The sequence below is a fragment of the Pongo abelii genome, chromosome 1 (assembly GCF_028885655.2).
Source record: "Pongo abelii isolate AG06213 chromosome 1, NHGRI_mPonAbe1-v2.0_pri, whole genome shotgun sequence".
Taxonomy (NCBI): Eukaryota; Metazoa; Chordata; class Mammalia; order Primates; family Hominidae; genus Pongo; species Pongo abelii.
Window position 1 is genome coordinate 56,141,102 of NC_071985.2, and position 25,156 is coordinate 56,166,257.

The 25,156-nt window shown below is 36.8% G+C and overlaps 1 long non-coding RNA gene across 2 annotated transcripts in view; it reads left to right on the plus strand.

Annotated features, from left to right (window-relative positions):
* The first annotated feature begins 2,840 nt into the window (after positions 1–2,840).
* Positions 2,841–25,156, plus strand: part of LOC129048544 (uncharacterized) — a 192,922-nt gene continuing 170,606 nt past the window's right edge. The window contains exon 1 of one of the 2 annotated variants that reach the window (XR_008510953.1): positions 2,841–3,033. This is a non-coding gene — a long non-coding RNA (uncharacterized LOC129048544). The remainder of the gene's footprint in view (positions 3,034–25,156) is intronic. The other variant, XR_008510954.2, reaches the window with a different exon arrangement.

Sequence of the window (25,156 nt, forward strand, 5' to 3'; positions counted from 1 at the left end):
AGTCGTTGCGAAAGTAAAATTAGTTTATAATACAGATGCAATGCTTACAACAGTTCCTGGGATGTGCTAACTGTTCAAGAAGCATTAACTCATTACCACTTTGTCATTATACAGGTATTGGATGGACGGACGGATGGATTGATGGATGGATGGATGGAAGAATGAATGAAAGAGTAAATGAAGTTTCTTAGTAAAAACTTTTTAGTCTTTTAAGGGTCTCCTATTTAAAAAATTATTCCTACAGGATCATATTCACTTACCCCTGATAGGAACTAAGGACAACTTACAAATGGCAGAATAATCCTTGACGGTTGAGGCACAGAAAGAAACTAGGGATGCTGAAAAGGAAACTGCCAGAGATAAATTGCCTGTATTTCTCTGTTTTGCATGAGCCAGCCCTGCAGGTGCCTGGACTAAAGCCCAGACCTTCCCAAAGACTTGCTCAAGTAGCATAATTTGTATTGCCTAAGAAATACAGAATCCAAAGGCCTTAAGAAAACCGAAAATTACCTTAACAGAATAATAGTCATGTTCTCAACTTTTACTCCTTCCACGCCTCTTAAACACCCAAATTGGGCTATATAATTTGTAGACATGTACATAAAACACAGAAAAATATACAAAAGCAATTCCTTCCTACCCTTTACTCATTGTTCAACATACAATTACAAAAGCCTATTCATTTCACTGCATTTGCATTTAACGATGTTCATGGCCAGGAGGACAGTGAGAAAAAAAACAATCATTTTCAAATTATTATTGGACACTCAGTATTTAATTCGTGACAAATTTTTACAAAAGTTATGATACTGCTATCAACGATCTTCATTACTAGTGTCTATCATGGGAACTATTACATAAATATACACAAACATAGGAGAGGCTTCCACATGGCATGTTTATTCTGCTGCATTCAAAAAATAACCAAGAGTATGTAGAAAATATATGACAACATTTACTATACAACTCAAAGTACCTGAAAGAGGACCTAATTTTAAACTCATGGCCACACTTCTGAGATTCTTTCCTATCTGCTTTTCTCTTATTCTAAGACTATTCCATTTCTTCAGACCTCTTTCTCCTACTCTGGTCCTACGGAATTCTGGTGCCCCTTTCTCATATCACTGATATAAATGGATCCAGCCTCCCTGTTTCCTTCAGTTTTCCCTTTATTTTACATAGCATCATCCTAGTTCTTCAACCTGGCAACTGGCCAGCCAGCAGGAATTCTTTCCCCTAAATAATTGTGGATTTGGAAAGCTGGGAAATAGCTATCATTTTTAAGACAAGATTTAGATAAATGGCTGCCATCAGTACAATATTATTTCTGCCCCCCAAATATTGATAGTCCATTTTAAGATTTCACTTTAAATGTATCAATTGAATTGTTAAATAAGTTTGAAAGAGTATAAATCAAGTTTCACACTGATTATCACCAAATACATACTTTTTTTTCTTTTGGGGGCTTGATAATATTTTAGAAGTTCTTTGATAGTAACAAGAGATTTTCCCTTTATAACTTTCAAAATGGCACCTTAAACAGTTTCAAGTTTCAAATTATTGGAAAGTTTATATAAAGTACTTTCTTGGAACTCTATATTTTGCCATATTTTTATTGAATAAACAGCCACCCCTCATTGAAACAATTAATTCATTCATGCTTTAACTTCTTAACTTTTCAAGTACTCTCACTTTTCTCTCAACATTTTGGATCTGAAGAAAATGGGGAAGTGTGAATCTCTTATTTCTTCTCTCCTCCTCCTCCACAGTTTATTTTAGATGTTTTTCTTCATCGCATCTTCAAGAATAGATGGTCTATTTGTGCTCATTAGCAAACTTCTGATTGCTTAGCAATTCCCTTAGGCTGAGGAAAGATTAGCCTTTTTTTTTGTTCCCTCGGCAAACTTAAAGTTATGCATCTTGCCTATCTGCCATCTTTATAGTATTCAGGGTAGAAGAAAAGAAAAAAGATGGCAGGAAAAAGGTGGATCCCAAAATAAAAGCAATTAACCACCGAGACAGGTTATTTTCCTTCAGATATCATCCTGGAATACAAAAGCTCCTGGTGGCATTCCTGGTATCGAAATTCTCAGCATGCCTCTGACCTTACAGAAGCCCAGTGGAGCCAAAGTTTATAAACCAATCCAAGAGAATCTTAAACACAAGGTGAAAAATGCAACACAATACAGTTTTTGAATCCCTGAACAATCTGGTTTCTATTTTCCTAAGTTAATGTTGAGTTCCACGTGGGGCCCAATTTTTATCTTATCCAAAGCAGTTCTGCTGTTTCTTCAAGGCCACACTTCCAGGCAAGTGGACAGAGGGGCTGATTCATCTGCTCCACATGCCCATATGCCTCATGCTGGTTTTATTATAGAAAGATGATACACCTAAGTAAAGGGAAAATTATGAATTGATATAAGGTTTTTTTTTTAAATACCATTCTCCTCATTAATTTTGTTCTCAGAGCTATACATTCATTTGGGACATTTTGGCTTAAAGAAAATTATTCTGAAAAATTGTATGACTATCATAAAATATAGTGAAGCACTGAAAAAGCTCTAGTTTCTCCTGCCTGGGTAGGAGCTGAGACACAGATATTAGCATATAAAACTAGGTAATATCTCTTCCCATAAGAAATAGAGTGTTTTGTTCTGTTTTTATATATGCTGCTTTACATAGAGTAGAAAGTGAGGTGCCATGTAAAGGCAAGATGTATTGGAGCAAGATTGGGAGTTCTGCAAGAGATGAGCCAAAAAAGGAGAAATGAATGACTCTGGGGAAATGAATGACTCTGACATCACAAACCAGAGTTAGCAACGTGGCCAGAGGCACACAGTGGCAGCTGGAACTGGAGCCTGTCCTTACCCAACTCTATTCACAGCAGGTGTGCACTCAAGTACATAAGAAAGATTTGAAGCAGAAAGAGTTATCCTACCAAGTGCAAACACTTCAGGGATGCAAGCAACCCTGTGGAGGGACCCCATGACACAGAAGCCATCAGTGTTTATCTCACTTCAAAAAAACTGCTGAGTGAGTATTCCTGGCACCAAAACAGTTGAGAGCAAAAGTGACTGGGGTTTATAAAACACAGGGTTTGGTTTTTTTTGTTGTTGTTGTTTTATAAAATAAAGAAAGAAGAGGTTACAGAGAAATATTAGATATGAATGGGGCCAGATAATACGTGATAAAATTGGCAGACTAATTCATGAGGTTCATGTAAGACTTCTTACATCTAAAGAAACATCCTAGAGACACCTATCTTTTACTACGTGAGTTGCCAGGCCACAAGAAGCCACATATGGACCTGATGGAAAAACTGCACATCACAGAGGGATTCTAAACTTAGTACTGGATGTGTAATTGGGATGGATTTCAGGTTTTCTCTTTGGGGAAAGGGGTAAATGTGTTCTGTGTATACAAAGAAGGGTACATGATAGATATTTGGTGGCCAGAGAAGATGACTGTAGTAGGGACAGACTAGCTGTCTACCAAAGATTCAGGCTCCCCTTCCAAGGTCCAGAGCCATCACTGTGAAGTGACTTCCACACCAAGGACTACATTTCCCAACTCTCCAATATGGGTCCTGTAAGTGAATAGGAGGCAATGTGTTCTAGGCAGGAGCTAGGTACAGGACGTCTACACCTGGTTCAAAAAAACTTCTAGTATAATTCTTTCCCATCTGCCATCTGGAAGTCATGTATGGAAGAAGTGATTTTATCAGCCCATGTCTGTGAATACTCCATGAAAGAAAATTGCCACCCTCTCTCCACCACCACCAAGAGAATTTTTGTAAGAAATAAATTTCACCTACATTAAGACACTGAGATTTCAGAGTTCATCCATCTATTAAGCAGCTAATATGAGCATAAAAACATTTCATAAAACTGAATTTTGGAATTACCCAGTAATCCAAAAAGTGAACAGAGGATACAGTTTATTCAATTTCAATAAATACGATAGCACATTACATTATAAGTGATTATAGTTTTAATACACAGAAATTTCTAATATAAAAGTCATGTAGGAATTCTATGTCCAGCATTATAGCAAGATATTCTCTGACCTAATAATATCTTTTAAGATGCAGGATTTAAAAATATCTTTTAAAATTCATCTAACCTAGCAAGAAAGTGGGGAAACTCTGAAGGGCAAAAAGTGACAAGAAAAGAGTGAATCCAGAGAGAGACCAAGTATTGAAATCACCAGTGGATTTCCAAAGAGCATCTGCAGATCACTTGGTTTTTACTGATAAACGTGAGATTGAGAAAACAAAGCTTAAGGATCCCAGAAGATGAGATGTCAAATTACAATCCTCCAAAAAGTTGGTACTCAAAAGAGATGACAACTCAGTCAAAGAGTGAACTACATAAATAGAAGCACCTACGAAGGAAGACAGTGAGGAAAACTGCCTGACTAGGCCTAGGCCATGCGTGGAGAGAAAAAAATGTCTTGCCTGAGAATTGCTAACAATAAAGCGAACTTCATAACAGATGCAAGATCAGACTTGACTTTATTTTTACAGCCTGAAAAACCTCGAGTAGAAAATAATTTAAGGTAGTCCAAATTGCAGTGCTCTCAGATGCTAGACAAAGGCAAACAAATGCTCTCTGGAGAAACGACCTCAACCCCACACCCCAAAGAATTCCCACAGATAAAAGTCTCAACAAGCATAAGCTCACAACTGAAACACACAAATCACAATTGGAAACAAGCCTGTGTGACTGAAACTTAACAAATCAGTTCCACAAAAACTGCAGGTGTTTAAATTATCAGACACAATGTAAAATATGAATAATTAATGTTAAAAAAGAACAGAGATCAATCTTATTTCAGGCTACTATAATAAATTACCATAGACTTAGTGGCTTAAAGAAATATTTTTCACAGTTCCAGAGACTTTCACAGTTCTAGAGTTCAAGAATAGGGTACCAACATGATCAAGGTATTGGTGAAAGCTGTCTTCCTGGTTACAAAATCTCATGGCCTTCCTTGGTGTATGCATGCAGAGAGATCTTCTGTCTCCTCCTCTTTTCCTAAGAGCCCTGTGAGAGCTCTGCCCTCATGACCTCATCTAATCCTAATCACCTCCCACAGGCCCCAACTTCAAATATCATCACATTCTTGATTAGGGTTTCAACACATGAATTTGGGGGGGACACAGACACTCAGTCTACAGCAGTTAGTAAAAGAATATAATGGCAGAATAAGCAAGTACCAAAACTATGAACCAGCAGATATGCAAAACAAGTAGAAAGGAAGAGTATAATATTAAAGTGAGAAATTCAAAGGAAGGGATAAATAACTTATTTGATATGGCAGAAAAGAAAGTAAGTTCAAAGAGAGCTAAAGATTGAATGCAGAATGAAACACAAAGAGACAGATGGAAAATATGACATCTGAGATGTTGGGAAACATGAAGTTCGGAGTGAGAAGGTATAGTAAAGATCTACTAATGATGTGGTGGTGCCTCCTGTAGTCCCAGCTACTTGGGAAGCTGAGGCAGGAGAATTGCTTGAGCCTGGGATGTCAAGTCTGCAGTGAGCTGTGATCATGCCACTGCACTCTAGCTTGGGTGACAGAGCGAAACCCTGTCTCACACACAACAAAAAAACTACTAAGATTTTCAGAAGATCCTGCAAAGAATGGAACAGAAGCTCTAACAGAAGGAATATTGATGGGGAGCTGACAAAAGACACCCATCCAAAGACTTAGGTATCCCAGAACATCTTAAGCCAGGTTAATAGAAAGAAATCCACACCTAGACTCATAGTAAACCAAAAAGAATTTTAAAAGATCTTTAAAGCAACTAGAAAAGTAGAACAATGAAACTGAAAGCTGACTCCTCGAAAACTGAAATGAAAGCTGGAAACAGCTGAACAAAGTCTTCAAGGTGCTAAATATATATACATAATTCTTAATCTCCAAAAGATTTTCAACAAGGACGCCAAGACCATTCAATGGAGAAAGGACAGTCTCTTCAACTAATGGTGTTGAGAAAACTGAATATCCACAGGCAAAAGAAGGTAGTTGGACCCTTACCTTACATCACATTCAAAATTTAACTCAAAGTAGATCAAAAACCTAAAAGATCTGAACTGTAAAACATACAAGGAAAAAAAAGGGGAAAATCTTCATGATATTGGATTTGGCAAGGATTTCTTGGATATAACAACAAAAGCACAGGCAACAAAAGTAAAAGCTTCTGTGCAAAGGACACAATCCACAGAGTGAAAATGCAACCTAAAGAATGGGATAAAATATTTGCAAATCATGTATCTGATAAGAGGTTAATATCCAGAATATAACAAAAATGACTTTAACAAGAAAATAGCCCAAGTTTTTAAAACGGACAAGTCCTTTGAATAAACATTTCTCCAAAGATGATATATAAATGACCACGTATATGCAAAGGGACCCAACATTACTAATCATTAGGAAAACGCAAATCAAAACCCCAATGAGATATCACCTCACACCCATTAGGAATTCTACCATCAGAAAAAAAAAATAGAAGTTAAATGTTGGTAAGGATAGGAAAAAATTGGCAAGGATGGGAAAAATAGTGTTGGTGGGAATGCAAAATTGTACCGCCACTATAAAAGATATCCCTCAAAAAAAAAAAATAGAATTGCCATATGATCCAGGAATTCTACATCTGGGTCTCTATTCAAAAGAATAGAAAGCAAGATCTCAAAGACTTATTTGCCCACCTCTGTTTGTAGCAGCACTATTCACAATAGCCAAGTGGTGGAAATAACGTAGGTGTTGATCAGCAGATAATGGATAAACATAATGTGGTTTATACATACTGATATGGTTTGACTGTGTCCCCACCGAAATCTCATCTTGAATTCCCCATGTGTTGTGGGAGGGACCAAGTGGGAGGTAATTGAATCATGGGAGCAGATCTTTCCTATGCTGTTCTCATAATAGTGAATAAGCCTCATGAGATCTGATGGTTTTATAAGGGGGAGTTTCCCCACACAAGCTCACTCTCTCTCTCTGCCTGCTGCCATCCACGTAAAATGTAACTTGCTCCTCCCTTGCCTTCCACCATGATTGTGAGGCTCCCCCAGCCATGGGGAACTGTAAGTCCATTAAACCTCATTCTCTTGTAAATTACCCGATCTCAGGTATGTCTTTATCATCAGTATGAAAACAGACTAATTCACATACAATGGAATATTATTCAGACTTAAGAAGGAAAGAAATTCTGACCACATCCTACAATACAGATAAATCTTGGACACACTGTGCTAAGTGAAATAATCCAGTCACAAAAGACAAGTGTAACAGTCTTCCCTTATCATCAGGAGATACATTCCAAGACCCCCGGTGGATGCCTGAAACCAAGGATATTAATGATGCCTATATATATGATATTTCTTCCTGTACATACATACCTACAATAAAGTTTAATTTATAAATTAGGCCCAGTAAGAGATTAATAACTAATAATAAATAGAACAATTATAACAACATGCCAGCATCACTGCTCTTATACTTTGGGGCCATTATTAAGTAAAATAAGGGTTACTTGAAAACAAACACTGCAATACCTGGACAGGTGATCCGATCACTGAGATGGCTACTAGGTGCCTACCAGTCAGGTAGCATATGCGGAAGGGCTATGCTGGACAAAGGAATGATTCACATCCTGGGCTGAATGGGACAAGATTTCATCACACTACAAAGAATGTCACCCAACTTAAAATTTACAAATTGTTTATTTCTGGAAATTTTTATTTAATATTTTCAAACCACAGTTGACAGCAGGTAACAAACTACAAAAAGTGAAACCACAAGTAAGGGGAGTCTACTGTACTGTATTATTCCTCTTACATGAGGTATCTGGAGTAGTCAGATTCATGGAACCCATTCACAGAAACAGAAAGTAGAATGGTGGTTGTCACAGCCTTGGGGGAGGGGGAAAGGGGGAGTTGTTTAATGAATCAAGAGTTTCAGTTTTGCAAGATGAAAACGTTCTGGAGATCAGTCACACAACGATTTGAATATATTTAAAACTGCTAAAAACGACTGGGAGGTAAAAATTATAACAATTCAACTTAGAAAAAGTTAAGACGACAAACTTCATTTTTTCCATTTTTTCCACAACAAACATTTTTAATACAATTAAATACAGTCAATCACATGTTGCTTAGGTGATTTTGTCACTGTGCAAACAACATAGAGTATACTTCCACTAACCTAGATGGTATAGCCTACTACATACCTAAGCTATATGGTTTAGCCTATTGCTCCTAGACTACAAACATGTACAGCACGTTACTGTATTGAATACTGTAGGAAATTGTAATGCGATAAGTATTTGTGTCTAAATATATCTAAAGATAGAAAAGGTAACACACTGTGCTATGTTAAGACAGCTGCCACACGCCACTATGCCACTGAAGTTTCTCAGCTCCCTTATCTTACTGGACCCCTGTTGTATCTGCAGTCTGTCATTGTCCAAAACATTATGTGGTGCATGACTGTGTGTAATTCATTATCTATAATCAATTGCCAAACTATCAGTCAAGAATGAGGGGAAAAAACTCAGACAATAATTACTCAATACTTCTTATCAATTATTCTGCTCAGTTATACTTTTAACATAAGATTTATATAAAAGATGAATATATATTTTAAGAATAAGATCAGTGAATGCCACCATTTAAAGAAACAGAATATTATCAATATCCCTGAGGCCCCCCGTTTACCTACCTGATTGCATATACCTCCTTTGTCCCTCTTTTCAGAGGTAGCCACTATCCTTACTTTTATGTTAATTATTCCCTTATTATTCTTAATGGTTTAAACTCACATGAATTTCCTATCCACATGTTGTTCAGTTTCAGCTGCTTTTTAAATTTTTATTTTTATTTTTTTTCTTTTATTATTATTATTATTATTATTATACTTTAGGTTTTATGGTACATGTGCCCAATGTGCAGGTAAGTTACATATGTATACATGTGCCATGCTGGTGCGCTGCACCCACCAACTCGTCATCTAGCATTAGGTATATCTCCCAATGCTATCCCTCCCCCCTCCCCCCACCCCACAACAGTCCCCGAAGTGTGATGTTCCCCTTCCTGTGTCCATGTATTCTCATTGTTCAATTCCCACCTATGAGTGAGAATATGCGGTGTTTGGTTTTTTGTTCTTGCGATAGTTTACTGAGAATGATGATTTCCAATTTCATCCATGTCCCTACAAAGGACATGAACTCATCATTTTTTATGGCTGCATAGTATTCCATGGTGTATATGTGCCACATTTTCTTAACCCAGTCTATCATTGTTGGACATTTGGCTTGGTTCCAAGTCTTTGCTATTGTGAATAATGCCGCAATAAACATACGTGTGCATGTGTCTTTATAGCAGCATGATTTATAGTCCTTTGGGTATATACCCAGTAATGGGATGGCTGGGTCAAATGGAATTTCTAGTTCTAGATCCCTGAGGAATCGCCACACTGACTTCCACAAGGGTTGAACTAGTTTACAGTCCCACCAACAGTGTCAAAGTGTTCCTATTTCTCCACATCCTCTCCAGCACCTGTTGTTTCCTGACTTTTTAATGATTGCCATTCTAACTGGTGTGAGATGGTATCTCATTGTGGTTTTGATTTGCATTTCTCTGATGGCCAGTGATGATGAGCATTTTTTCATGTGTCTTTTGGCTGCATAAATGTCTTCTTTTGAGAAGTGTCTGTTCATGTCCTTCGCCCACTTTTTGATGGGGTTGTTTGTTTTTTTCTTGTAAATTTGTTGGAGTTCATTGTAGATTCTGGATATTAGCCCTTTGTCAGATGAGTAGGTTGTGAAAATTTTCTGCCATTTTGTAGGTTGCCTGTTCACTCTGATGGTAGTTTCTTTTGCTGTGCAGAAGCTCTTGAGTTTAATGAGATCCCATTTGTCAATTTTGGCTTTTGTTGCCATTGCTTTTGGTGTTTTAGACATGAAGTCCTTGCCCATGCCTATGTCCTGAATGGTAATGCCTAGGTTTTCTTCTAGGGTTTTTATGGTTTTAGGTCTAACATTTAAGTCTTTAATCCATCTTGAATTGATTTTTATATAAGGTGTAAGGAAGGGATCCAGTTTCAGCTTCCTACATATGGCTAGCCAGTTTTCCCAGCACCATTTATTAAATAGGGAATCCTTTCCTCATTGCTTGTTTTTGTCAGGTTTGTCAAAGATCAGATAGTTGTAGATATGTGGCATTATTTCTGACGGCTCTGTTCTGTTCCATTGATCTATATCTCTGTTTTGGTACCAGTACCATGCTGTATTGGTTACTGTAGCCTTGTAGTATAGTTTGAAGTCAGGTAGTGTGATGCCTCCAGCTTTGTTCTTTTGGCTTAGGATTGACTTGGCTATGCGGGCTCTTTTTTGGTTCCATATGAACTTTAAAGTAGTTTTTTTCAATTCTGTGAAGAAAGTCATTGGTAGCTTGATGGGGATGGCATTGAATCTGTAAATTACCTTGGGAAGGATGGCCATTTTCATGATATTGATTCTTCCTACCCATGAGCATGGAATGTTCTTCCATTTGTTTGTATCCTCTTTTATTTCATTGAGCAGTGGTTTGTAGTTCTCCTTGAAGAGGTCTTTCACATCCCTTGTAAGTTGGATTCCTAGGTATTTTATTCTCTTTGAAGCAATTGTGAATGGGAGTTCACTCATGATTTCGCTCTCTGTTTGTCTGTTATTGATGTATAAGAATGCTTGTGATTTTTGCACATTGATTTTGTATCCTGAGACTTTGCTGAAGTTGCTTATCAGCTTAAGGAGATTTGGGGCTGAGACAATGGGGTTTTCTAAATATACTATCATGTCATCTGCAAACAGGGACAATTTGACTTCCTCTTTTCCTAATTGAATACCCTTGATTTCCTTCTCCTACCTAATTGCCCTGGCCAGAACTTCCAACACTATGTTGAATAGAAGTGGTGAGAGAGGGCATCCCTGTCTTGTGCCAGTTTTCAAAGGGAATGCTTCCAGTTTTTGCCCATTCAGTATGATATTGGCTGTGGGTTTGTCATAAATAGCTCTTATTATTTTGAGATACATCCCATCAATTCCTAATTTGTTGAGAGTTTTTAGCATGAAGGGTTGTTGAATTTTGTCAAAGGCCTTTTCTGCATCTATTGAGATAATCATGTGGTTTTTGTCTTTGGTTCTGTTTATATGCTGGATTACATTTATTGATTTGCGTATATTGAACCAGCCTTGCATCCCAGGGATGAAGCCCACTTGATCATGGTGGATAAGCTTTTTGATGTGCTGCTGGATTCTGTTTGCCAGTATTTTATTGAGGATGAAATTCTCTGTATATATATTTTAAGGCACCTTTTGTTTCATACTTACTAATATATGTAACTGTAGTCCATTTTCACATTATATATTACTCCATTATATGCATGCAATACAATTTATCCATTGTAAATGTAGATGTGCATTTGGCTTGTTCCTATGTTTTTTGCTTTTAAGGATGTTGCTTTGAACATTGATGTGTCTCCTGACATATGTGTGAGTTTCACCAAGGTATAGAGCTGTGTCTTAGAGTGTTCACTCATTTCACTTTTTAAGTAAAATGCAAAACTATTTCCAAAATGGTTTTACAACTGACACTTCAAGCCGAACTATAAAAGTTCTCATTTTTTAAAAGTAACATTTCTGTTTAAATTATATTATCTAAAAATTGGTCATATTTTTCCTGCAATGTGGAAGGTCTATGTTGTACATCCACAAATAATTCATTTGATATATTTCTTTACTGTTTGTCATTGAATTTTCATTTATAAATAGCCCTGTCTCTCCTGCATGTTCAAATTTTTCCAATTCCAGGCAAATTCCACTTATATTGTAAGAAACATGAATATATTATCCTGTGACATTATTTAACACAAGAATTTGGGCCGAATGCAGTGGCTCATGACTGTAATCTCAGCACTGTGGGAGGCCAAGGCAGGTGGTTCACTTGAGATCAGGAGTTCCACACTAGCGTGGCCAATATGGTGAAACCCTGTCTCTACTAAAAATACAGAAATTAGCCAGGCATGGTGGCACAAGCCTGTAGTCCCAGTTACTTCGGAGGCTGAGGTAGAGGTTATAGTGAGCCAAGAGCATGCCACTGTGCTCCAGACTGGGAGACAGGAGTGAAACCCTGTCTAAAAAAACAACATGAATTTGGTTCCAACAGTTTTGTGTCTCCACTCCCATGTTTACTGCAGAACTATTCAACTATTCACAACAGCTAAGATTTAGAAGCAAACTAAGTGTCCATCAACAGATGAATGGATAAAGAAAATGTGGCCGGGTGTGGTGGTTCACACCTGTAATCCCAGCGCTTTAATGGGATCAAGGTGGGAGGATTGCTTGAGCCAAGGAGTTTGAGACGAACCTTGGCAACATAATGAGACCTCATCTCTACAAAGTAAAAAAAAAATAGCTAGGCATGGTGGTGCATGCCTATAATCCCAGCTACTCAAGGGGCTGAGAGGATAGCTTGAGCCTGGGAGGTCGAGGCTGCAGTGCACCATGATTGCTGCCATTGCACTTTAGCCAGGGTGATAGAGACCCTATCTGGAAAAAAGAAAAAGAGAAAGAAAGAAAGAAAATGTGGTACATATATACATTAGAGTACTATTCAGCCATAAGAAAAGAATGAGATCCTATAATTTGCAACAGCATGGATGGAACTGGAGGATATTATGTTAAGTTAAATAAGCCAGGAACAGAAAGACAAATTTCCCATGTTCTCACTCATCTGTGGAAGCTAAAAATTGAAATAATTCAACTCATGAACATAGAGAGTAGAATGATGGTTACTAGAGGCTAGGAAGGATAGTAGTGGTAGAGAAGAATGGGGACGGCTAATAGGTACAAAAATATAGTTATTAATGGATAGAATGAGTGAGACTTGGTATTTGATAGCACAGTAGGGTGAGTACAGTCAACAATAACTTACATTTTTAAATAACTAAAAGAGTATAATTGGATACTTTGTAACACAAAGAAAGGATAAATGCTTGGGGTGATGGATGTCCCATTTACCCTAATATATTACACAGTGCATACCTGTATCCAAATATCTCATGTACCTCATAAATATATACACCTACTATGTACCCACAAACATTTAAAAAAAATTAAAATTAAAAAATAAGACATAGAAGAATCAGAAGACAATGTTGTCTTTAAAAACAAAGAGTTTTATGATCAGGGCTTAGAAGTGGGTTTTGCAAAGATTGATCATTATCCTCTGAGAAAAAGAAAAATATATACGGTAGCACCATACTATTTTATCAGAGTTAAATAATTGTACTGCTTAGGTCCCAGTCTTTGGCTACATAGGTCTATATGCCTTACACAGCTTGACACAGAAAACACCAGGCATTTGTGTTCTAGTCCTATCCCTGACTCTAAGTACCTATGGGACTTTAATGGAGAGATTTCACCTCATTTATTGGTGAAACGAAAGATTAATAATCTCAAAGCTCTGTTTCATCTGGAAAATTCTATTATTCTCTGCTATTATGTCACTAGCTAGCAATTAGCAGGCTCTTATCCTGCAAAGGTCTTTTTTATGGCTTTTATTGTGTTGTTCTCTAGCTGAATATGGCTGGGTGTGCAATCACCAGTTTTCTGTAAGACCTGCCACTCCTAACAGTTATATCCTGACCCAAACGTTCAAGCTGCCTCCCTGGACTTGAAACACTTGAGTTTTCAAACACTGCTCTATAGTAAATATTTTTACCTATTGAGAAACACTAATATTTATCACAATAACAACTAGTTCTTTAGAGTGCACCTTAGAGTTGATTGTTTTCATGGGCTTTACTTCATGTATTTTCAGGTACATTCTATGTCAGTCGTCCTGATGATCCTTTTGACTATGGAATATGTAGAGCATCTTTCCATTGCCCAAGCATTAGCAAAAACAAGTCAAAATGTCTTCTTTAATAACCCACAAACACAATGTCATACATGCAAATGCTGTGGTGCCTCACTTCATGGAGAAAGCCCAGAATTCAAGTTGCCAGCTTCCCACTGGTGATTGGCACAGTAAGCCAGGCTACAGGGAAATGAAGTGGGATCAGATGCTCTTCAGCAAGTGTCTAGCTCTGCCCAGAACCACTCTGAAAGCCTCCTCCAGACAATGCGGAGGAGCCAAGCAGAACATATGCTCGCAGAGGGGGAGTCAGGAAACAACTAGGACATCAACATCCACATCTTGGCATGAGCTACTAACCCTTAAACATTTCCAGCTTCTCTCTATAGGGAAGAGGAAAGAAAGCTCCACATTTCAGCAAATTTAATGACATGTACCAAAACGTACTTCCCCAAATTCACAACCCCTGAGAGGAGTCCACACACGATATTTGCAACTTGGCACTGTCCCAAACATTGCCTATCTTGTGTTAATGTGTTTATTTGCTTTTAAAATATTGTGTTGTTCACCCACGAGCAGTCAAAAGAACACACAGTATTGTCAGCCAGATTGGCTGTAACCATTATTATAACCTTTACTATATCTGCTGACATTCTGGTTTTGTTCCCAGTCCAGATGTCATGTATAATAGAGTATATTCTCTCATTATGTGCGTTAGTGTTTAGGAATGCCAACATAATTCAACGAACTGCTTGATATTTCAGGAAAGTACATTTTTGTAAATTACTCAAATTTTCCATAAACCAGCTACGAAACAGGGCATTCACTACCTAATTTCTCCTGGCGCTTGCCCTAGATACAATGTTAAATTAAGCTGAAAGATTATATGGTTTTCTATCAACTGAATCAGCTGAAACATACCATAAGGTAGTAATATGAGGCTATTTTACTATTATTCTGAATAAGAATACAATTTGGTGGGAGAAATCCTAATCCTGAACCTCCAATTTAATATGAGGGAAGGCTACTTAAAACTAGCTTCAAACCATACCACACAGCCCTGGAGACAAGAAAAAAAAAATGCCAATTTTATAACCCCATTAAGGAACCCCTACTTATATTTTTCTAGGCATGTTGGGGGCACGTCACAGAACGAACTACCCACTTTTCACTTTCCTTAACTTTTATTTCAGGTTCAGAGGGACATGTGAAGGTTATATAAGTAACTACATGTCTCGGGATTTTGGTGTACAGATTATTTCATTGCCCAGATAGTAAGCATAGTACCTGATAGTTTTTTGATCCTCTCGTTCCTCTCACTCTCCACTCTATAGTAGGCCCTGGTCTCATTTGTTCTCCTCTTTGTGTTCATGTGTTCCCTTTGTTTAGCTTCCATTTATCAGAACATGGGGTATTTGGTTTTCTGCTCTTGAGTTTAGTTAGGATAATGGCCTCCAGTTCCATCCATGTTGCTACAAAGAACATTATCTCGTTTTTTTTGTGACTGCATAGTGTTCCATGGAGCGTATGTGCCACATTTTCTTTATCCAGTCTATCATTCATAGGCATTTAAGGTTTATTCCATGCCTTTGCTATTGTGAATAGTGCTGTAATGTAACGTACATGTGTGTATGAATCTTTATGGTAGAATGATTTATATTACTTTGGGTATATACTGAGTAATGGGATTGGTGGGTCAAATGGTAATTATGTTTTAAATTATTTGAGGACTGGATACACTGCTTTCCACAATGGCTGAACTAATTTACATTCCCATCAGCAGTATATAAGCATCCCCCTTTCTCTGCAACCTCACCAGCATCTGTTATTTTTTGACTTTTTTAGTATAAATAGCCATTCTGACTGGTGTGAGATGATAGCTCATTGTGGTTTTGATTTACATTTCTCTAATAATTAGTGATGTTGAACATTTTTTCATATGCTTCTTGGCCACCTGTTTGTCTTCTTTTGAAAAGTATCTGTTCATGTCCTTTGCTTACTTTTTAAGGGGGTTGTTTTTTGCTTGTAAATTTAACTCTTTTATACATTCTGGATATTAGATCTTTTTCAGCTGCTTAGTTTGGAAGTATTTTCTCCCATTCTATAGGTTGTTTAATCTGTTTGCCTTTTAAGATAGGGTCTTGCTCTGTCACCCAGGCTGGAAAGCAGTGGCACAATCTCGGCTCTGTGCAACCTCCACCTCCCAGGTTCAAGCAATTCTCCTGCCTCAGCCTTCTGAGTAGCTGGGATTATAGACACCCGCACCATGCCCGGCTAATTTTTGTATTTTTTAGTAGAGATGGAGTTTCACCACGTTGGCCAGGCTGCTCTTGAACTCCTGACCTCAAGTGATCCACCCACCTCAACCTCCCAAAGTGCTGGGATTACAGGTGTGGACCACCACACAGTGTTGACAGTTTCTTTTGCTATGCATGAGCTCTTTAATTAGGTCCCATTTGCTAAATTTTATTTTTGATACAATTGCTTTTGGTAACTTTGTCATCATTTTCTACTTTCAATAAAATTCCCTCACCACTGTTTGAAAACCTTTTTTTTTTTTAAGTTAACTAATGGCCCTCCTTTTGCCAACCCAATGGTCAATTATCTTTCCTCCTATTAGACATCCTGCAGCATTTGACACATTTGGCTAATTCTGTCATCTCTGTATTCTCTAACCATCTGTGTCACTTTAATTTTCCAGATTTTTCCCCTAGCACATTGCTTTCCATCTTTCAGTCTACTTTGTTGGTCTCCTTCACTCTCAGATTTGTTCAATTATCCACGATTCTCTTTTTGACCCTCTTTCTAGTCTCCCTAGACAATCACATCCCATTTATAGCTTCTAATAGCATCCATATTTTTGATGATCTCCAGATTCAAATATTTAATCCCAATCTCCCCACTAAACCCTAGACTTGTATATCCAACTACTCTACATCTCTGTTTGAAAATCTAATATACACCTAAAATTTAATGTATCAAAAAAAGAATTCTTGACTTTCTAAAGTCACTTTTTCCCTGGCCTTCTCAATCTCAGAAATGAATCATCATCCACTCTGTCGATCAGACTAAAACCTTTGTATCATCCTTGATTTGTCTATGTTTCTCACAGCCCAAATCCATCTACCAGGACATTGCGTCAGTACCACCAATAAATACACCTAGAATCTGACCACTTCTCACCATTTTCACTGCTATAATTTTAATTCAAGACATCATCAACTCTCACTCAAGCTAACAACATCCTGGTGGGTTTCCTGTTTCCACTCTCTTCTGAGGGTTCATTCTCCATGCAGTAGCCAAATGATCCTTATGAAACAAAAATTGGGTTATACCTCTACTACTAACAAGCTAACCGCTTCCCATGCAAAAAATAAAATAAAATCTAGATCTGAATCTAACTCACTAACATCAACGTCCACCACTTCTCACTTCGTCCACTACTCTCTGTTCACAGTGAACTTTTTTGCCTTCAAACACATAAAGGTCATCCCCACTTTTCGCCTCTGCATTTGTCATTTCTTCTAATTGTATCATTCCTTTCCAGGTGTCCACATAACTGACTGACTCTCTTTCATGCTGATCTCAGCTCAAATGTCACTTGCCGGAGAAGCCTCCTTTATCAGCCTAGCTAAAATAACCCCTTACTGGCTGAGCACAGTGGCTCACACCTATTATGCCAGCACTTTGGGAGGCCAAGGCAGGCAGATCTCTTTGATGTCAAGAGTTCAAGACCAGCCTGGCCAATATGGCAAAGACCTGTCTCAACTGAAAATACAAAAATTAGCTGAGCATGGTGGTGCATGCCTGTAATCCCAGATATTTGGGTGGCTGAAGCATGAGGATCATTGAAACCCAAGAGGAAGAGGCTGCAGTGAGCCGAGATTATGCCACTGCACTCCAGTCTGAGTGATACAGCAAGACTCTAAATAAATAAACCCTTACTTTCTAACCAACTTTATCTTATTTTCCTCTTGGTATTTTTCAAACCCTTAAAGTACGCTTTTTGTTCGTTTCATTTTTTATTTACTGCCTGTTCTCCCCATGGAATGAAACTATTATTAGTAGGACCTTGAACTTTTTACCATTTTATTAGCAGCTCATAGAACAGTACTCACCACATAAGTATGTTCTCAACAAATAAAGAAACAAAGTAATAAACATCTGAAAATGTTTCTAAGAGCTCATGTTCATTTTATGAGTCAAATATTACCAAATTATAGCATTTTCTGGAATCCTAGAAAGCAGAATGTTAAAACATTGGAAAATTCAAGAAGCATCAGTTGCATATTTTTAAAAAATTAATACCTAATATTGAGTGATAATTTTTCTGTTGGTAGCCACCGTATCTTCAATAATCAGCCTCTGCCCATTTTGGACAAGATCACAAGAATTTAATTGACCATTGGCACTAGATATGAGTCCTACTGATGTCATTCTTTCATGCTGTCTCCCCTCTACTCCCACCCATAGTACCGTCTTATTATTCAACAATATGCTTTGTAGACAATTTGTCAGATTAAATCCTCATCAATATGTTTCTTAAAAATATCTCTACCTTTAATTTCATCTATTGCAATGAGTAAAGCTGGACTGAAAGGGGCACATTCCTTTAAGTCATTGGAGCACACAAAGGGCGCAAGTCCAAAGCATGAAACATACAGCACAGACAAGCCTATGGGAATCAGACCACCTACACTCAGAATTGGTTCAACAATTTCAACTTGGCCAAGTCACTTGACTGCTCACTCTAAGCCTGTTTTCTTCTCTAATTTGGGGATATGTAGCTCATAGGGTTGTTGTCAGGATTAAAAAAATAACATATCAGAGAGACTTCTCAGAAACACTGAATTGGGGCCCTCTGGGAAGAAGTTGAGGTTGTTAGGCAGCTAGAACTACATATAGGTAATTGGCACTCAGCATTCATTCCTTCCTGAAAAGTAAATGCTACATTCCCCAGACACTTCTGTAGTGAGAGTTCCGGATGAAATTAAATCCACCAATGTGATATAAAATTTGGTTGCTGGGTTGCAGCTATGACAGTGTACCCTGAACCAGTGTCCCAGTCTCAACTCTAACTCCTCCAACCCTTCCCCATTTCATGAGCACCTAAATCATCTATATTAAACCCCTTTCTCTCTGAAACACATAGTGTGGTTCCTGAGTCCTGTATTGAAATCTTATTTATATATATTTAATAACAACAAATAATACTTAAGGAACACAACTATATACCAGGCATTGTTCTAAGCTTTTGCATATATTGATTAATGTAATATCCTAACAATCCTATGAGGTAGATACATTATCACGGTTTTGCAGATAAAGAAAAAGAATTGTGAGATTAAGTTAATTTGCCCCAAAATTAAATAGGTAGTAAGCAGCAGAGCCAGGATTCAAATCCAGATGGTCTGGTCTGAGTGGCATATTCTTAGCCTGAGTGGCATATTCTTAACCGTCTCTTTCAAATAAAACAGGAAAATTATGACCCAACTTAAAACAGCCTAACCTTCTGCTAGTTCATGACTATTAACTGCAGAAAACAAGTCAAACAGAGATAGCTCTGAAGAGAAGCCTAAATACTACTTAGTCCAACCCTTTCACTTTGAATATGAGGAAGCTGAAGCTCTAAGAAATTTTGAAATGACCAGGTTCACAAAACTGATACATAAAATCCAGGAATGGAATACAACTTTTTAAATCCCAAATGTGATATCTGCATGATAGATTTTTTTTCCTAATTTTTAATATTTCCATTTATCCAAAAATATTTGGTTACTTGATTACCTCTGATACATACCAGATAAATTTTTAAGTAAGCATTAGAAGTCAGCAAGATCCTAGGAAGTTTCTGTGGAGCTTTTAATAAAGGGAAAGAACACCTGTCTATAGAACAAAAGTGAGAAAATTATTACTATTGAATAACTTATTGTTTACTTGTGATACTTCTGTATTTTCAACTGTATAAAGTGTGTCTGACTTAAGACTTAAAACTATTATAAGTAAAAATTTAGCTTTCATAATTAGATCACTTCCATTTCAATTTTCTTCTACCCCATATGGCAAAAATTGTGTGAAAACTCAAAGGGGTTAATGAAGTGTTATATTTTTAAAGAGATTTAGTACATGGTATTCTCAACAAATGTATGCATTTTACCTAATAATTAGCAGGATATGAAAAACTTGAACACCCATGGGTAAAAGTTCTACTGAGCATTTATGTCCCCAAATTTCTGATTTCAATAACTAGAATGCAAAAACATTAACATTTTTTATCCTAATCTTAGAACAAAAAAAATAAAGCCTATAGATTTTCTCGTATTATAAAAGATCATCATTGCTGTGCTATAAAAAAAGGACCTTGAATTGACATGGATTTTGAAGACTCAAAAAATTAGAAACTGACTTTTGGAGGTTTTATTTCTGGGTTTTTTTTTTTTATTTATTTACACAGCTTTAATCTCTTGGATTGGAATTCCAAATCCCTGATAATTAAAAAGAGAATTTGCAATGAGATAACATTTTCTCTTTCTGCCAGATTGCCCAAGTAGCAACTCGGCTGGGCAACAGCAATCATGGAAAATGATGCATACAAGTCCCAGGATAGTAATAAAAATGCCAGCACGTGTTTATTCCTCAGCAGTAAATAAAACCCCAATTATTCACACTGTCTAAGGCTTCCCTAAGGAAACAAATCCACCCCTAGCAGCATCAGCATGAGTTTACATAGCAAGGTTACAGGTAAAACTGGGAGGGGCAGCTTCCCAAAATGTCTCAGAAGAAACTGGCTCCTCAAATCACACAACCTGTCTACAAAATACAGATAATCAGGCAATTTAGATAATTCTACATATTAGGCTATTTTTAAGTAACGGTATTAGATTTTCAAAGTAGTGTTTGAGTTAAGAAAATCAGATTTCCAGTACAGGCAGGAAGCCATGCCATTAATCGAAAATTTCTGGCAATAGCTCTCAACTTTTTCATTATTAAGTATATTTGTATTAACTTTTATGATGCTTAATTTTATGATGCTTAATTTTAGGGAGTAGAGGGTCAACTTGACTGAATTAAAATATACTTAAAGAACTGGTCCAAATAGTAACTCTGGGTATGTTTCTGTGGATATTTCTAGGAGAGATTGGTGTGTGATTCAGTGGACTCAGTGGGAAAAATCTGCCCTCAATGTGGGCAGGCGCCAGCCAATTGGCTAAAGATCTGGATAAAACAAAAAGAGGAAAGGCAAATTTCCTCTCCCATTCCTACCCCCTTTTCTTCCTTTATTTGCCCTGCTGCCATGTTATCATGCAGCAAGAAGGCCCTCACCAGATGCCTGCATCTTGATATTGGGCTTCCCAGAATCCTGAACTATGAGAAATAAATTTCCGTTTCTTATAAATTACACAGTCTGTGGTAATTTGTTATAGCAGCACGAGATAGACTAAGACAACTTCCTTATAAATCCCATTTTTAAAATATTTCTTTATAATTCTGTTTGTTAAATTAACATTCTTAACAAATTAACAGCAAGTTTAACCACCAGAGCTCCTGATTAGCAAGAGATTGATAAAAATTTTAGCCAAAAATTTTAAAAAATCAATGTGCTATTTTACTGAGATATACAGCATGATCGACAGGAAATGCCTGACTTCCATTAGGCTTATGGATACTGAAAACAATTTGAGGACCTCCTGGTATGCCTAAATACTAAAAATCCAAGATTGTTGGAACAACTAGAGTTTTTTTCTAAAAAAAAAAAGCAACAATTAAAGAAATACGCAAATTACCCCCAGAAACTAAATGAAAATAAAACAACCCTCAACCTGAACAACCACACAGTCCTTGTCTTTTGTTGACATTGCCTCAAAAATAAAAAGTGCTCTTGAGATGGCAATAGGCATATTTCTGAGTTGTAAAATATCAAAGCATGAAATTCTACTTGAGAGAAGTCTTTCACCTGCTAAAACTTTATATAAATTAAATTTAACAGTTTATTTGAACAATGAACAATTCACAAATTGGGCAGCCGAATTCAGGAATTGGGGACATTGAATGAGGAGACATTCAGTGCGTTCCATTCTGTATTGTGAACAGACAGCATTTATAGACAGAAAAAATGAAGTGACATAAAGGAGCAGCTTGATCCATCACAGCTCTTTGTTTACCTTATTTGAATATGGTCGGATCAGCTGGCAGCCTGTGACTCAAGTTTGGCTGCTGTGATTGTGACTTATCTACCTATTACAAAAGTATACACCTATATGAGGCTTTCAGTTTCTATACTAAGGTTGCAGTTTGTTATAACAGACTCAAAGTATGGAGGCAGCCTCAGGCCACATTTAGCTTAACACCTCTTACTAAATAAAGAATAGCGGAGAAAGCCACTATTCAGCAGTCTAAAGTTGCTTTAATACACTGGCTCTGTGGTCATCTTTCCTCGGTGACTATGTTAGCCATTGGAAATGGAATGACTTAAGGAGGAGTTCACATCAACCTTTCAGTGGGTTTAATTGCTCCTGCCAAAATCTTACTCCTTGTTGTAGAAGAACTCACATGCAATCCCAGTTTGTATATTTAGTAACTTATTCTATTTACTATTTACTTACTGAAGATCAAAGAGGTAACCACTCTGATGCTGTAAGAGAAGTAGCAATTTCTAAGAAATTAACCATCTGCAACAGTTACTGACTTGTCTGATGCTGGCATCCTAAGGCAAAGGCCAATGAGCTCCATTTATACTACAACAGGATACTCATTAACTATATTAACAACTACCTCTTACCAATGAAAACTATAATAGTCTGTTGGCAAATAAAATGCCAGCTAACATGGTTAAATAAAATGCTTGGTTTAGCTCTTTAAAACTTAGAGTAAACACCATTAAGTTCAAATAGACTAGAAACAAACAAAAGAAGTCTTCATTTGAGCCTTTTACCTTTCTCAGCTATTGGCCTATTTCATTCTTTCTTGGTTAAATTATTTCCAACATTAGACCTACCATTGCTGTCTCTACATCCTCACCGCTTTAACTCCTGCCTCTACAGCTTTGTCACCTTCCACCAGGTTGCTTTCTAATGTGAGACCATTCTTTTCAAGCCAAACACAACAGCCATTTGTTTCACATACAACTTTTGCCATTCCCTTGGTTCAAACACTTATCTTTTAGCTTATAGGACACCAGTATTTTTCCAGTCACTCTCACTATTTCTCTAAATCATTGCTGATAACTCTGCTTCATTCCACAGCTTTACTGAGGCAATCTCCTAAAACCCAATTCTAGGCTCTATACTTTCTACTCCTTTATCTAGTTTATGTTGAGGACCATGGTTAAACTAGTCTGTGAACATGATTCTCTTCATTTTCTTCCTTCTTTGGACTTTAAAATAGGTATTGCTCTTAAGTATCTTGCCCTTACATTATGAATCATCTCTGAAGAGATAGAATTTTTCAGCCTGGCAAATAGGAATTTAATAAATGGTTACTCACTGACTTGGAATCAGATAAACTCTGATAACCTGAAGGCATTTTCTAAATGCAAGGATTTCCTTCATTAGCCAGTCTGAACACATGCCTTCAAAAAATACCTAAAAACTTTTCTCCACTAGTTCTTAAATTAAGCTATGAAGGAATGTCAGGTCAATGGATTATGCTGATAACATAAGTAGTAATATTCCTGGACAGCATTAATAAAAGGATCTTATGCTACTCTGATTCGGAGAACAAAGCTCTCATAGACTAGAATTTAGTTTTTCAATCCACTTTTTTTTTAGAGGTGAAAAGAATAGGTTTGGAAACTTATGGATATGAAATGAAAAAGGTTTTTAAACAACAACTGTGATAGATGCCACAAAGATATTCAGAATTTTAGGTTTACATGACACCATGCCGATAATACTTGACCTTCCTCCCTCCCTCACAGACAACAGCGAATATTTCAGGCCCTTGTAGAGCTTCTATTCTAATGGAGAGCTTACATCTCCTTTCCATTAAAATACTGAAAGAGCTACTCATACAAACACTTGTTACACTAAACAGATCCAAAACTAAGGGAGAATTTCTGCCTGAGTATAACTATTTATGTATATGCAATGATGACTATGAACTTCTAGAGAAAACTTGGGTCTCTGGCTCTTATCGAGGATCAAGTCTCATTTGGAGGGAAGTACTAAGTTTTAACCAAGCTTGCAAGTGAAGAACTAAGAGGCTGCAGCCACTGGCTGTGAACCCTCTGGGCACTTAATAGATGCATCAAATCTTAAGGAAGCTTAAAACATGAGTCTGGGGTAAAGGGGAGGAAAGAGGATATGTCACATGCACAGGAAAAAATATGAGACAAATGTGCTAAGTGTTAAAGGGGTACAATGTGCTCTTCAATCCTAAACAAAATGTTTTCATATGTTGTTGCATATTTAGGGCTTTTTAAAATGAAAATAATTATTGCTTACATTTGCTTTGGACTTATAGAGCATGATAGCTATAATATAGCAACAACTCTCGTACTGAAAATTTTACTAAGTATTAAACATGATGCTAGCTCTTTAAATGCATTTCTATTTAATCCTGGCAATAAGCTTCTAATATTAATGAATAAATATGTTATTCATTAAACAAATCTTTATTCAGCACCTTCTCCATCCCACGTCTACATATGAGATCATATAGATATAACTAGATAAATCTAATTATATTATATAGATATTATGTTATATAGATTATATGTTATATAGATATATATTATATAATTACTATATAGATTATAGTTATCTAGATATAATTATATATTATATGATTATATAGATCATAGATATAATTCAATAAGACTTCTAACTAGCATTGTAGGGTTTACAAAGTACAATATATGTTGTGCCCTTTGTCTTTATAACAATAATGAGGTAGATCAGGCAAATGACATAAATCTGCTTTACTACTGAAAAAACTTGATACATACAGAGATTGAGTGATCTCTATAAAATTTGAAATTTGGCTTTTTTACTACAAATTAAGTGTTCTCATTCTATTTTTACAAAATTATAAGTTCTATTATTCTCTTCATTTTACAGAAGAGACACTTAGAGACATAAAATAATATGCATAGCATGCTGATATTAATTGATAAAGCTGGAACAGCAACATTTACCCATCTGCCCCAAAACCTACACACATAATCACTGCCCTTGGCAATGAGTTAGAACAAATCCTCACATGAAACATGTCTGTTCAATATTGAATGTTAAAAGACTGAAAGAATCTAACGAGTG